Raw genomic sequence first — 13029 nt, forward strand, 5'->3', positions numbered from 1 at the left:
ATGAGCTAGCCACAACACTCTCTGACATTTACAAAAGAAGTAATATCCTTGAAATCTGAGCAATGTAAGCTTAAGATAAACAGAGGACAATATGAGTTGACCCATCAAAAATAAACTGAGAGCCTGACCCGTGGTGGCGCAGTGGATAAAGCGTTGACCTGGAATGCTGAGTCGCCGGTTCAAAACCCTGGGCTTGCCTGGTCAAGGCACATATGGGAGTTGATACTTCCTGCTCCTCCCCCCTTTCTCTCTCTCTCTCACTCTCTCCTATCTCTCTAAAAATTAATAAATAAAATCTAAAACAGAAAAAAGTTAAAAATAAATAAATAAACAAACTGAGATAGGCCCTGGCCAGTTGACTCAGTGGTAGAGCATTGGCCCAGTGTGTGGATGTCCTGGGTTCAATTCCCTGGTCAGGGCACACAGGAAAAGCATCTATCTGCTTCTCCACACACACACCCCCCTCGCTTCTCTCTCTATCTCTCTTCCCCTCCTGCAGCTATGGCTCGATTGGAGCAGGTTCGCTCAGGTGCTGAGGATAGCTCCATGGCCTCCGCCTCAGGCACTAAGAGAGCTCAGTTGCTGAGCAATGGAGCAACGCCCCAGATGGACAGAGTATCGCCTGCTAGTGGGCTTGTCAGGTAGATCCTGGTCAGAGTGCATGTGAGAGTCTGTCTCTGCCTCCCTTTCTCTCATTGAATTAAATAAATAAATAAATAAATAAATAAATAAATAAACAAACAAACAAAATAAACTGAGAGACCCAAACAGTTTTCCAGCATCCTCTGAGGATCCTACTCTCTAGTTTTACTGCTTGTCTCACCATTTCTCAGGCCCTGTTCTTTTAGGCTAACGTGCTCCCTTCCTTTTCCCTTTCTTCACCTATTAAAATTCTGTGCCTCATAAGAGGTAACAAATGGCTAATACGTACATGAAAAGATGCTCAACGTCATTAGTCATCAGGGAAATAAAAATCAAAACCACAATGAGCTGCCACTTCATACTCAACAGGATTAGGCTAAAAAGAAAACAACAGCAACAAAGACAGTAACTCATGTTAGCTAGGATATAAAGAAACTGGAACCCTCATACATTGTTGGTGAGAATGTCAAATGGTACAGTGGCCATGTAAAACAGTCTGAAAACTCGTCAATCCAGCAACTCCACTCCTGATTTCAATACTCAAGAGTAATGAAAATACGTCCACATAAACACCTGTACATGAATATTTACAGCAGCATTATTCCTAATAGCCAAAAACTAGAAACACCTACATATGTACATCAACTAATGAATGAAAAAACAAAATGTAGTATTTTCATTAAATGGAATTATATTTGGCAATAAAAAGTAATGAAGAACGATATGTACTACAACATGCACGAACTTTAAAAATATTATGCTAAGTGAAAGAGGTCAGACATTCTGTATGATTATGCGAAATGTCCAGAATAGGCAAATCAATAGAGATAGAAAGATTTGTAGTTCCCAGGGACTGAGGGGAGGAGAGAATAGGGAGTCAACACAGATATAGGGTTTCTTTTTCAGGATGATGAAAATATTCTGAAGCTGATTGTGGTGGTGGTTTCACAACTCTGTGATTATACACTCTGTGAATGTACTAGAAACCACTGAAATTGTTTGCTTTAAATGGTATGTTTGGTATGTGTAGGCCAGGGTATGTGACTTATATCTCAATTAAGCTGTTTTCACTACCATTTCTTACCGTCCCCAGACAAAATAAATAATTTCTTCTATGCTGTCCAACCAGTTGTTACTACACTGTTAGTTACATATTATCTATATTAGAACCCACACTAGTCAATAATAAAAAAAAACTTCCTATTCTACCTTGCCTCCACATTCCCATGACCTAACAGTGCATTATACACAGTAGGTACTCAATATATCTTTATTGTACCATGGAATTAATTACCCTCAAAAACTGATATAGGCAGATAACATGAATGAAATTAAATTTATTTTTTAGAATTTACCTATAAAAAAGACACAAATAGTTAAATCAAAAGTTTTTCTAGATTTCATTTCTTCAAATTATAACATGGATAGGGTTGGGAATTTCTGATGGCAGAAGAGAATGGAGTAGACAGACTCTGCATCAAACCCAGAAAATACATCACATCATATAATCTTCTTGTCTAAAGTTCAACCATGTGTAACCGCACAGAAACTTCATTTCTTTAATATGACCTTTTCTCCTTTCTCTCCTTTTTCAGACTGGTCTCATCCAGTACCCTGATTCACCTGCCTCCTTCTCCTTGTATATCACTCCCTTAATCGTTAAGCCCTCGGGACAATGAGGTTCTGGTAGGCATCAAATAATCTTAGAAAACAAAACTGCTGGTCTGTCAACCACAGAGAAAGAGTTTTGATCAAACTAGACATAATATCTAGACCTCTGCTGTGTTTCAGCTCCAAGTTCAGAAGAGGGGAAACCAGGAAAAGTGATGCCATGGCTGGTCAGGACCAGATGCACTGATCAACTAACTACCGTTACCCTAGCGCCGACCCATCAGTAGAAACCATGACATTGACCATGACTCTACCCTTAATCAGCATGATTAATAACGTTTCCCCCATATGACCCATGCCCTGGAAGCCATCGAGGAGCAAGGTCTTTTGAGCACAATTCACCTATCTCCAGGCATGAGCCACCTCCTGAAAATAAACCCTTACTTTCTTTGATGCAAACTCCCGTTCATGTCTTATTGGGTTTTCCTACACGCAGGCAAATGGACCCCTTTAGTCTGGTAATAACATATGCCCTATGGCTAATAATTCTAGTGCTACAGATCCTTATTTTCTTTCCTTTAGAGATAGTTTCTTGCTAAAATAATGCACAAGTTGCAAGTGTTTTACACAAGTTAGTATTCCTGGGAAAGATTTACAGTCTTTTAAAAATCAGTTTCTTTGAGGACACTAAAGAGACAATCATACACAATGTAGTATCCTGGATAGGTCAGTGAAACAGAAAAAGGCCAGTAATGGGAAAATAAGTGAAATCCAAATACAGTATATATACATAGTTAGCAGTATTATTCCAATGTTAATTTCTAAGTTTTGATGAAAGTACCTTGGATATGAGGGATATTAACATCTGGAGAGCTGGGTGAAGAGTATACAAGAACTCTGTACATTTTGGAACTCTTCTAAAAACCTAAAGTTATTTCAAAATAAAGTGGGTTTTTTTCACTTTTTCTTTCTTTCTTAAGCAGACTCTCTATTGTAACAAAATGTTTTCAACAGGTGGCTCTAGCAGGAAGGGTTTATGGGTGTTCATTATATTATTCTTTCAACTTTTCTGTAGATTTGATATTTTTAAAACAAGAATTTGTAAGCCCTGGCTGATTGGCTCAGCGGTAGAGCGTCAGCCCAGCGTGTGGATGTCCCAGGTTCCATTTCTGGTCAGGGCACACAGGAGAAGCGACCATCTGCTTTTCCACCCCCACCGTCTTTCTGTTTATCTCTCTTCGCTCCCGCAGCCATGGCTTGAATGGTTCAAGCAAAGTTGGCCCTAGGTGCTGAGGATGAGTCCATGCCCTGCCTTAGGTGCTAAAATAGCTCAGTTGCTGAGCTACAGAGCAACAGCCCCAGACAGTCAGAGCATTGCCTCGTAGGCTTGCCAGGTAGATACTGGTCATGTCACATGCAGGAGTCTGTCTGCCTCCCCACCTCTCACTTAATAAAAAAGAAGGAGGAGGAGGAGGAGGAGGAGAGGAAGAAAGAAGAAGACAAAACAATTTTAAGCATAAACGGAGGGGGTGGGGGTGGGGCAAAGGTAGAAGAAGCAGAAGACTGTGGAAGCTGTAATCTATAATCTAGACAGGAGATAATAGTAACTCTGACCAGGGTGGGTGAGACAGTATAGGAACTTGGGCCCGGAAATGGGAAAATACCAAGTGCCCAGGAAGTCAAGTTAAGACCAGGTGGCTAGGAGGAACTCAAAACTGTCACCAACCATCCACCCCATCATCAAATAATGTAGAGGAAACTGATTTCATCTACCTTCTGATTGCTTGCTTAAACTACTAGTCCGCACGTGCAGCTGATCAAGGTTTGACCATCACAGGACCTTCCTAGAGTGGCATCAATGAGTAGTCTGTCATCTTACCTCCACAGCACAGCTGCCAACAGTTACCAGGTAACACAGCTGGAAAAGGAAGTCAGCCAACCCTGAAATGGAAAATGCCACAATCCCGCCCTTTTCAAAAAGCACGTCCTTCCTTTTTTTTTGTGACACAGACAGAGAGACAGAGAGAGGGACAGATAGGGACAGACAGGAAGGAAGAGAGATGAGAAGCATCAATCCTTCATTGTGGCTTCTTAGTCTCCTTAGTTGATCATTGATTGCTTTCTTATATGTTCCTTGATGGGGGGGGGGGCACCTAAAACAGAGCAAGTGAACCCTTGCTCAAGCCAGCCACCTTTGGACTCAAGCCAACAACCATGGGGTCATGTCTATGAACCCACACTCATGCCAAATGAGCCCTCATTCAAGCCAGTGACCTCAGGGTTTAGAACCTGGCTGGGTTCTCTGCATCCTAGTTCCATGCTCTATCCACTACACCACTGCCTGGTCAGGCAAAAAAAGCCCACTCTTGCGAGCAGGCCCACTCTGTCCTCGGCTTATAAAAGCAGCTAAGCAGAGCCAGCCCCTGACACAGCACAGACGACCTTCCTTTCCGCTGTGCTGCCTCCCTTGTGCTTGAGCATAAGCTTAAGATCTATCTGGAAATTTTCTCTGGGGTTTCCTCTCAATTTCTATATTGGGGAACCCAAGAACCCCAATGCCGGTAACAGCAGCAATGGAGTTAATGAGATGTAGATGAATTCTGAATATGTTTTGAAGGTTTATTTATGTTTTTGTATTTTTCCAAAGTTAGAAGCTGGGAGGCAGTCAGACAGACTCCCACATGCGCCCGACTGGGATCCGCCCAGCATGCCCACCAGGGGGCGATGCTCTGCCCATCTGGGCCGTTGCTCTGTTGTGGCGGGAGCCATTCTAGTGCCTGCGGCAGAGGTCATGGAGCCATCCTGAGTACCCAGGCCAACTTTGCTCCCATGGAGCCTTGGCTGCGAGAGGGGAAGAGAGAGATAGGAAAGAGAGGGGGAGGGGTGGAGAAGCAGATGGGCACTTCTCCTATGTGCCTTGTCCTGGAATCAAAACCCGGAACTTTCACATGTTGGGCTGATGCTCTACCCCTGAGCCAAACAGCCAGGGCCTATTTTGAAGGTTTAGGTAACAATTACACTGGGGAACAAAATTTTTGTTGCATCCACAAAAATACTTGTTCTTATCTAATTCAAGTGTGCTGATCTCAAATCTGACATTAGTTTTTCCCTATAAGCTACAGTGTTTTTGCAATTCAAGATTTTAGGCTTTCATCTTATTGTAAAATTTTCAACATTTAGTTTAACATAATGAAGTAGAATGTCTTCTTGGGCATCATCTTTGTGAAAATATAATAATTTATACAGTGCAGTAAATACACTAAAACACTAAAAGATTTGAGTGCATCAGAATTTGTCTACAATTTTGAAACAGAACATATTAAAACACTTATTTTAATCATAAAATTTGCACAAAACTTATTTAAATTCTATTCAGGCAAAAATTTGCGTTTGTAGCTCTTGTGTTTGTGTACTTGTTGAAGACAATCTCGTTTGATGCTCCAGCAGTAGTCTGCTCATCACTAACAGCTCCAAGATTTTCGGGAAACTTATCAAGGTGACTGTTCAGGAAGTGAATCTTAACGCTCATGTTACATCCAATGTCGCGGAAAGCCAACAGCATCCTTTGAACCAGAAGTTCATAGTTTTCTGCTTTTTTGTTGCCAAGGAAGTTCTTTGTAACTGCCACCAAAGACTGCCATGCTGCTTTCTCCTCCTTATTCGTCTTCCTGGCAAATTCTTCATCACGTATAAGGGTTCAAATTTGAGGTCCATCGAATATACCTGCTTTTATCTTCTTGAAAGACAAGGCAGGTAAAGCAAAAATAGTGTGTTGAAAGCATTCACTTTCTCTATTCAAAGCCTGAACAAACTGCTTCATTTTTTTTTTTTTTTTTTACAGAGACAGATAGTGAGTCAGAGAGAGGGATAGACAGGAATGAAGAGAGATGAGAAGCATCAATCATTAGTTTTTCATTGCGCGTTGCAACACCTTAGTTGTTCATTGATTGCTTTCTCATATGTGCCTTGACTGCAGGCCTTCAGCAGACCGAGTAACCCCTTGCTGGAGCCAGCGACCTTGGGTTCAAGCTGGTGGGCTTTTGCTCAAACCAGATGAGCCCGCGCTCAAGCTGGCGACCTCGGGGTCTCGAACCTGGGTCCTCTGCATCCCAGTCCGACGCTCTATCCACTGCGCCACTGCCTGGTCAGGCAAAACTGCTTCATTAAGCCAAGTTTGATGTGAAGTGGGGGGAAAATGACCCTGTCTCAATTAACTACAGGTTCATTCACAATATTTTGCATCTCTACTTCCAGAGTTTCACGTTTTGGCCACTCCTTCTGTGTCCACTGTTTCTCCCGAGCTCGGCTGTCCCACAAACACAGAAAGCAAGGATACTTTGTGAAACCTCTCTGTTGTCCTAGCAGGGAACTTACCATTTTAAGATCCACAAAAATAATCCAATTATGCTCCTCATAGTTCAGAAAGTCGAGGACAATTTTTATGTCATTATAATCTTCTCGCAGATCAGTTGAATAACCAATTGGAACCGCTGCATAAACATTCCCATATTGTAGGAGAACACATTTCAGACTCCTTTTAGAGCTGTCAAGAAATAGCCGTCATTCTGTTGGACTGTAAGTGGTAACACCTAGCTGGCTGAGAAGACTACTGATATCATGACAGTAAACAAAGAGTTTATCTCCAGGAAAAAAGTCCACAAAAATTTGTTCACGCTTCCTGAAATGGGATACTTTAGCTGACCGGTGAAGTACATTCTTTTCTTGAAGCCTGGAGGCTAATAACTCAGCTGCTTTCTTTGATAGGCCCAAATCTCTTACTAAGTCATTCAATCCGGGTTGGCTAAACTGCTGAGGGGTTAATGACTGCTTGGCATCAGAAGAAGACCCTTCAGATTCTACAACCATTTCCTCATGCATTTTTTCAAAATACACTTGATCATCATGTTCACTTTCTTTGTCCTTAGAAGAAATAAAACCATTGAAAACCGGAACCAGGAGTGTCTCAGAGTGTGGAATAGGTTGTATTGCTGAAGGAATATTAGGACATGCGATCATATGCCATTTTTTCTTGCCGATGCCCTTTGTATGGATCAGACAGAAATAACAGTCACTGCTGTGGTCCTTAGGTTCACGCCAAACCATGGGAATACCAAGAGGCATTCCTTTGCGTTTTCTTTTTGTCCAGTCACGAAGCATTTCTTCACAATTATGACACACAATATGAGGAGCCCAATTCTTGTTTTGATCGCCAAGGGGAACTTGAAAATAGGCAATATATGCACGTGTCACAAATGATGAAATATTGAGCTTTTGATGTTGAAGTGTGTAACAGCTGCATATATAACAGAAGGTGTCAGGACTATTCTTACATTTACGCCTACTCAAAGAAGCCATGATTCAATCTTAAAACAAAATAAGAGGGTATTTTTATCAGATAATTTTTTACATTTAAAAACAACTACAATTATGTAAAAGTGATGTTTGTAAAACATTAATTGCCTTGTGGTTATGTTCAATCCAAGAGTTGTTGCCCTTTAACTCCAATTTAAAAACCAATGTATGCCATTAACTGTAACAAAAAGAAATTAAAATTGCATAAAAACTAGAGCATGGGCCCTGGCCGGTTGGCTCAGCGGTAGAGCGTCGGCCCCGCGTGCAGGAGTCCCGGGTTCGATTCCCGGCCAGGGCACACAGGAGAGGCGCCCATTTGCTTCTCCACCCCTCCCCCTCTCCTTCCTCTCTGTTTCTCTCTTCCCCTCCTGCAGCGAGGCTCCATTGGAGCAAAGATGGCCCGGGCACTGGGGATGGCTCTGTGGCCTCTGCCTCAGGCGCTAGAATGGCTCTGGATGCAACAGAGCGACGCCCCAGAGGGGCAAAGCATCGCCCGCTGGTGGGCATGCCGGGTGGATCCCGGTCGGGCGCATGCGGGAGTCTGTCTGACTGCCTCCCCGTTTCCAGCTTCGGAAAAATGAAAAAAACAAACAAACAACAACAACAAAAAACTAGAGCATGCACCAAAAAACGGATTTCAGATTTGGAATCAGTGATGCAGAAATATATAGAAACAGTTCTAAAACCTCATGCAACAGAAAATGAAAAAAAAATTGTTCCCCAGGGTTAACTGGGGGGACTTGGGACCAAGATTCCACTGAAGCATTCCACAACAGCATTCAAGACTCCCAACAAGAATTAAACAACCATCACTAAAGAAAATGCATTTTAAAAAATGTCCAACAAAAAATTACGTCAATTTTTTTTAAAGAATCGCATTTTAAAAAGACAAAGTAATAAAAGCAGGTACAGCTATATTTACCATATTAGTAGCCATTGCTTTGAATTCCACACCCTTCAAAAAATCATTTAGCACAACTGTCCCTCCTCTGTTTTATTATTTCTTCAAGTAGAAGATCTAGAACGTTTGTATAATGCAAATTCAGCACTATAGCAATGTATTTCAATTTTAATGAAACTGAATACAATGGGACACATATCTAAATAGAAATAGACTAATACTATACCTAAGGAGGAGCAACTTTTTTACAAACAATAAATGGGCAAGTTTCAGGATATTTGTAAAAAGTGTAAAATTGTATAAAACATTTTGGACACAGCCATTGCAGTACATTGAGCTCCATAGAGACAGTGCCGGGGCAAGTCGAGCCGGATGGGCACTGGGTGACTGCTTGCTGAGGAAAAGTAATCAAACATGGGCAAAGGAGATCCTAAGAAGCCGAGAGGCAAAATGTCATCATATGCTTTCTTTGTGCAATCTTGCCGGGAGGAGCAAAAGAAGAAGAACCCAGATGCTTCAGTCAATTTCTCAGAGTTTTCTAAGAAGTGCTCAGAGAGGTGGAAGACCATGTCTGCTAAAGAGAAAGGAAAATCTGAAGACATGGCAAAGGTGGACAAGGCCCGTTATGAAAGAGAAATGAAAACTTAAAAAAGAAGTTCAAGGATCCCAATGCACCCAAAAGGCCTCCTTCGGCCTTTTTCTTATTTTGTTCTGAGTATCGCCCAAAAGTCAAAGGAGAGCACCCTGGCCTGTCCATTGGTGATGTTGCAAAGAAGCTGGGAGAGATGTGGAATAACACTGCTGCAGACGACAAGCAGCCTTACGAGGCGAAGGCTAAACTGAAGGAGAAATACGAAAAGGATATTGCTGCATACCGAGCTAAAGGAAAGCCTGATGCGGCTAAAAAGGGAGTTGTCATGGCTGAAAAAAGCAAGAAAAAGAAGGAAGAGAAGGAAGACAAGGAAGATGAAGAGGATGAGGAAGAGGAGGAAGATGAAGCAAGATGATGATGATGATGAATGAGTTGGTTCTAGCGCAGTTTTTTTTCTTGTCTATAAAGCATTTAACCCCCCTGTACACAACTCACTCCTTTTAAAGAAAAAAATTGAAATGTAAGGCTGTGTAAGATTTGTTTTTAAACTGTACAGTGTCTTTTTTTGTATAGTTAACACACTACCAAATGTGTCTTTAGATAGCCCTGTCCTGGTGGTATTTTCAATAGCCACTAACCTTGCCTGGTACAGTATGGGGGTTGTAAATTAGCATGGAAATTTAAAGCAGGTTCTTCTTGGTGCACAGTACAAATTAGTTATATATGGGGATGGTAGTATTTTCATTTTCAGTTGTCTGATGCAGCTTATAGGAAATAATTGTTGTTCTGTTAACTGAATACCACTCTGTAATTGCAAAAAAAAAGTTGCAGCTGTTTTGTTGACATTCTGAATGCTTCTTAGTAAATACAATTTTTTTATTAGTAAAAAAAACAACAAACAAAACACTTTGAATGAAGGTTGAAACATTACATTCTCAATGGGATCCATAAACTCACCATAGCTTAAACTTTCAAGTTTAAAAATTAATATTCCTAGAGACCTGGAAATCAAAATAAACCATAAACTAAATATGTCAGAATTGAAATAATATTGAATTTTAAAATCTAGAATACACTTTCATACCTTTACAATCAATAACATTGGCAACAAGAGGGAAAATCTGTCAAGATTCTCTGAGAACATGCTTCAAAGAATTTTCTTAAAAGAATAAGTACATTTATTTCTGAAAGCTTTAAACCTTAGGGGAACACAGTCTAGGACCTTAAATTTAAATTGTTGCTGTCAGTTAGCAGTAAGGTTATTAGCTTAATTTCTTCTGCTTCTAATAATCAGCCAAAATTCATCTATTTTTACTACAGGCCTCTAAAAAGTGCTTTTAAATTAAAGAAATGGGTAAAACTGAGGAAGGCCCTCTTGTAAAACACGGAAGGAAAGGAGAGGCAAAGACAGGATTAATCATTATTTTCAACTTGGTTCTGTTTATTCAGGTATTTAAAGAAATTCACGCTTTTCTGAATTTAAAAAGCTCCAAATACATTTAACAGCAGACAAAAGTTGGCTTAAATTCTCTGCAGTTCTATACACAATACCAAACACTAATTACTATGTGATAAGAGCTGGGCTAGCACTTCCTTTGTATTAGTTCATTTAACCCATGTGTATATATACATTTTATGTCCTGTTTTGTCCTTAAGCATGATAGTAAACTTGTCCCTAAGGTCTACGATTTTTGTGAGACTTGAACTCCCTGAACTGACAAGAATCACCAGCCTCATATCCTCATTATCCCTAAAGGTTCACTTTAGGGTCTGAGTCAGAGTGCGATTTTAAGAGGCTTGAAAGCCCTGAATCCTGGCATCAAGAGTTATCACAGCCCTGAATCCTGGCATCAAGAGTTATCACAGCTCTGGACTAAAGGTCATATTGTTTCTCTGTTCAAGCACACGGAGTCTTGTCTCTCTATCTCCCCTCCTCTCACTTGGAAAAGAAAAAATATATGTATAATTCTCAAATTATTAACTCTATATATGACCTATATAATTAATCTAGATACGTTAGCTTTATATAGGAGCATATTTGTTTGTTAATATCAACATGTTATTTCTTAAGCTGTCATTCTATAATCATTTTCTGATCATTTCTCCAAATCCTTACCAAAACAAAGTTCTCTGAACTATATGCTCTTTCTCCATTTTATTTGTTTTCAGTTCCTTCCTGAAAAATACAATTTAGTTGGAATCAAATTTTTATTTCATAGAATGTAAAATCATTCTGGATTTAAAAAGCAACACTATATAACCCCACATCTAAAAGAACCCTGGAGTAGCGGGAAACATCTGTTGCATATACACTTCCTGTACCCTATTTTAAGTATCTTCATCCTATTTTTTAAAATGGTAATATTTGATTGATACTTTCAATAACAGCAACCAAAAGCTATTTTGAGTTTAGTTTGCAAAGTGAATTTCCAAAAATATCATGCTAACACAGTTAAGTTTAGTTGGCACAGACACATTTGCCAATGTTTAAGGGAGAAACAAATAGCTCAAGTCTCACACATGGAGAACTGCAGCTCTGAGTTTCTCTCTTTCCAGCAAATGTGCTTTATTACACATTATGCTTTCTTCCTTCAAAGAGGTTCTCTCAGATGACTGCCACCTTGCTTCCTATTAGACAAGCTGGCATTGAGAAACCAGTGTCTGAAGGAGAGAGAGAGAGAGAATAAATATACATACGTATATATAAATAGCTCAGTCTGTGACCCTGGCAGATTCACATTTATTTTTGTGTTTTACATTTCTCTTTTAAAATACATTTTCAAACATACACCTAAGGATAGAAAATAAAGGAAAAGTATAATGAACCCCTATGTACCCACCACACTACTTCAATTACCAATATTTTGTTATTCTCATTTTATCTCATCCCCTCCCAACTTTTTAAGGGAAAGAGTGCTGGAGTATTTTAAAACAAATATTAGACACAATCAGAAAAAAAAATTTTTTCACTAGCAAACTTGAAAGTTGTAAAGACACTTGTCTTCTTTCACTTAATATTAAAAATATAAAAAAATGTGAAGATATTCAACTTAATATCTAGAATAGCTCGAGTTAGAATCGGACTTTTAGAGCTGGAAGGAAACAGATATCATCTACTTCCTTGCTGTTTAAATAATTGTGACACCTGGGCCAGCAGCACTGGCCTTACCCAGGAACTTGTTAGAAATGCAGACTCTCAGGCCCAGCACAGACCTACTGAACCAGATTCTGCAGTGTAACAAGATCTCCAGGCATTGGCATGTTCATTCAAGTTAGCAAAGCGCGGCTGAGAAAACTGAGGCCTAGAGAGCAAGCAGCTCTCCCAACAGCAGTAAAACCCAGAGTATCTGATTCTGAGAACAGGGTTTTCCTTACATAACACACTGCCTCTCAACAAGCCTGATTCCCATCAAAACACCCTCTTAGACTTTCATATCTTTCTAGAAAATAATTCAATTGACAAGTAAGAGAACATCCTATATAACTTTTTTTAATTTTTAAGAGCCTGACATTTTTCCAAATACTGTATTATATGCTAGAGCAGACCTGTAAATTAATCAAACCCCTTCCTTCTTTGGGGAAAAGGAGAGCCCTTATCTTATCAGCAAGAGTATCTTCAAGAGGTCCAATTTAATTAATTAGTGGTTATGTATTTTTTCAAAAGTCAATACAATAGTTTCCACATGAAGAGAATATATTAATATATTATTGGATGCAGCTAAAAACTTGGGCCTTTTAGCATAGGATTGATAAACAACTACATTGAAAGCCAAGCTCATTTTCTAATTGTGGCTTCAGTAAGAAAGTTCAGAAATGATTTAAAATGTATCATTCTCTCCCATCAGCAATGATAAACAAGTCTTCTTGTTACACTAAAAAGGCACAGCCTTTTTTTTCATTCTTAGAAAAGAAATTGATTTTTTAAGGAGTA

The 13029-nt window shown here is 39.8% G+C and overlaps 1 protein-coding gene, 1 non-coding gene and 1 pseudogene across 6 annotated transcripts in view; 2 read left to right on the plus strand and 1 right to left on the minus strand.

Moving 5' to 3' along the window:
- The window catches only part of DENND5B (DENN domain containing 5B), a 200638-nt gene that overhangs the window by 150698 nt on the left and 36911 nt on the right, over nt 1-13029 (minus strand). The gene's annotated exons all lie outside the window — the stretch shown is intronic.
- TRNAA-CGC (transfer RNA alanine (anticodon CGC)) lies at nt 7828-7903 on the plus strand. The gene has a single exon. It is a non-coding gene; the product is annotated as a tRNA-Ala (tRNA).
- On the plus strand, nt 8901-9849 carry LOC136393149 (high mobility group protein B1 pseudogene; annotated as a pseudogene).

Source organism: Saccopteryx leptura, chromosome 2 (assembly GCF_036850995.1).
Source record: "Saccopteryx leptura isolate mSacLep1 chromosome 2, mSacLep1_pri_phased_curated, whole genome shotgun sequence".
Classification (NCBI taxonomy): domain Eukaryota; kingdom Metazoa; phylum Chordata; class Mammalia; order Chiroptera; family Emballonuridae; genus Saccopteryx; species Saccopteryx leptura.